At 41.7% G+C, this 2,180-nt stretch overlaps 1 pseudogene; it reads left to right on the plus strand.

Annotated features, from left to right (window-relative positions):
- Positions 1-292: 292 nt before the first annotated feature.
- On the plus strand, positions 293-836 carry LOC100963527 (annotated as a pseudogene).
- The last annotated feature ends 1,344 nt before the right edge of the window (positions 837-2,180 follow it).

Below are 2,180 nucleotides of genomic sequence, written 5' to 3' on the forward strand. Positions count from 1 at the left end.
CAGGAACAAGATACCCTGGAAGAATTTTCCACTAAAAGACAGCTAGATCTCAGGGAAACAAGGTTTAAACCCACCTTGGGGCTCCAGTTAAGCTAAGGGACTATGTGAAGGGCACTCTCTTTGATTGAAACATGGCGCTCCGCAGCTACGAACGCTGCGAGTCCGGAGGACTGAGCAGATATGTCAGAGCAAACGCACACAGCGGCTCTAGAGCACAGCAGCGAGCCCGGACCCCTGGCAACAAGGAGAACCTGAACCTGACTTCACACAGTAGGACAGACCCTGGGAGGTGATGGTCACGCCCTCAGGTCAGCAGTGCTCCCAGCTGTTTAAAGAAAAGGCAGCTTCCCTTTTTCAGGTGGCCGGAAAGAAGGCGGACATTCGGACTGATGGAGCTTACCAAAAGCAGCCGACCATCTTTCCAAACGAGAAGAGGGTCCTGTTGGAGAAACTGGCAAGGAGAAGCTCCCTCGGTATTACAAGAACAGCCTTCTGGGTTTCGTGACTCCCAGAGAGGCCGTCGATGGTGCCTACACTGACAAGAAACGCCCCTTCACTGGTACCGTCTGCAACCAAGCCCGGATCTCATCTGGCCTGGTGGCCGAGATGAAGATACAGATGACGCCACCTGCCCACAGTATCTCCACGTACAATCGCTTTGAGAAGCATCACAAGAACATGTCTATGCACCTGTCCCCTGCTTCAGGGACGTCCAGATCGCGACATTGTCGCAGCAGGCGAGCACCGGCCCCTGAGCGAGACGGTGCGATTCAACCTGCTCAGGGTCACCGAGGCTGCCGGCACCAGGAGCAGCTCCAGAAGTTCTCAGTCAGGATGTGTGCTCACGCCCAGGAATGAAAAAAAGTTATTTTCTCATTCACAGGCCAAAAAAAAAAAAGAAAAGAAAATACAAACCCTCTCTGGAGGAAAGCATCCCCTTTTTAAGTCCCCTGCTTTCCCAATGTTTGAAATAATATTATAATAGATGTAATTGTGAAATACAGAGAGAAATAAACCACCATAACTGAAAGACAAAGCAAATCACAAATGAATTTAAACCTCCAAAAACTTCAAATCCTTCCAATTATAATGTGATAAGAAAAGTGTGGTAGTAAAAGAAAAATCAGACATGTGCTAACTTCTCTAAGTCAGAGATTCCCAGTGATAATGTTGTTAAGATAAAACCCGTCATGATCAACTCTCCCCTTGCATTGCTATATTATTTCACGACAATTTTTTTAGTTATGTAGGGAAAGAACAAAGGTAACTTTGATCTGGGTCAGAAGTTCTCAAACTAGCGTTCAAGTACTTTCCACAAAACTTTTAAATGTTTTGTTTACATTCGTATAAAACTCTGAAAGAATTAATACAAGCAGATTTTCAATCATCTATAACCATCAATTTGAGTAAGAAAAAAATGAATGTCAAATAGGGAAAATTGGCAAACAGCATGAGCAGACAATATACAAAAGAAGAAAGACAGTGCCACCAGAAATATACAATAAATCTCTAATTCCTTACTTATCATAGAAATAAAATTCCAACAGCGATAAAATAAACATTTTTCATCAAATATTTATAAACTATTCTGGGTACTTTTTAATAACCATTTCCTATATTGTTGAGGTTCCAGGGAAATGGATATTCATTTACTTTGTGGGGCAGGGAACCACGGGTTATAAACTGCCCAAGCTTTATGTATTTAACACTATATGTGAAAAATCTTAAAGGGTACATCCTTTGACCCAGGAAGTATATGTGTACAGAGTCTGCCGCATGGATGTAGCAGAAACACAAAAATGTTCGTGTCTTGTTTCACAGCACTAGAAACCACCTGCAGTCCAAAAATGTTAGTTACCTGTATGTGCATTATGGAACAATTATACAGTAAGTATGTTTTCATTTAACCATTTGAAATTATGTTTTAATTTTTATTTGATGACATTGAAATATGTTGATGATATACTTCTATTATTAAAAGAATAACTTTAGACAAATTAAAGAGCCAATTGAGCAAAGAACAATTCACAAATCAGGCAGTCCCCAGAATCAGAACAGGTGCAGAAAGACTCCAGGGCTGGCACATGGTCAGATAATATTTACAGACAGCAAGAGGAAAGTGATGTACAGAAAATGGAAATGAGACAGGAAATAGCTGGATTGCTCACAGCTCAGTGGTT

This window comes from Otolemur garnettii, unplaced genomic scaffold (genome assembly GCF_000181295.1).
Source record: "Otolemur garnettii isolate 467f Iridium unplaced genomic scaffold, OtoGar3 scaffold00054, whole genome shotgun sequence".
Lineage (NCBI taxonomy): Eukaryota > Metazoa > Chordata > Mammalia > Primates > Galagidae > Otolemur > Otolemur garnettii.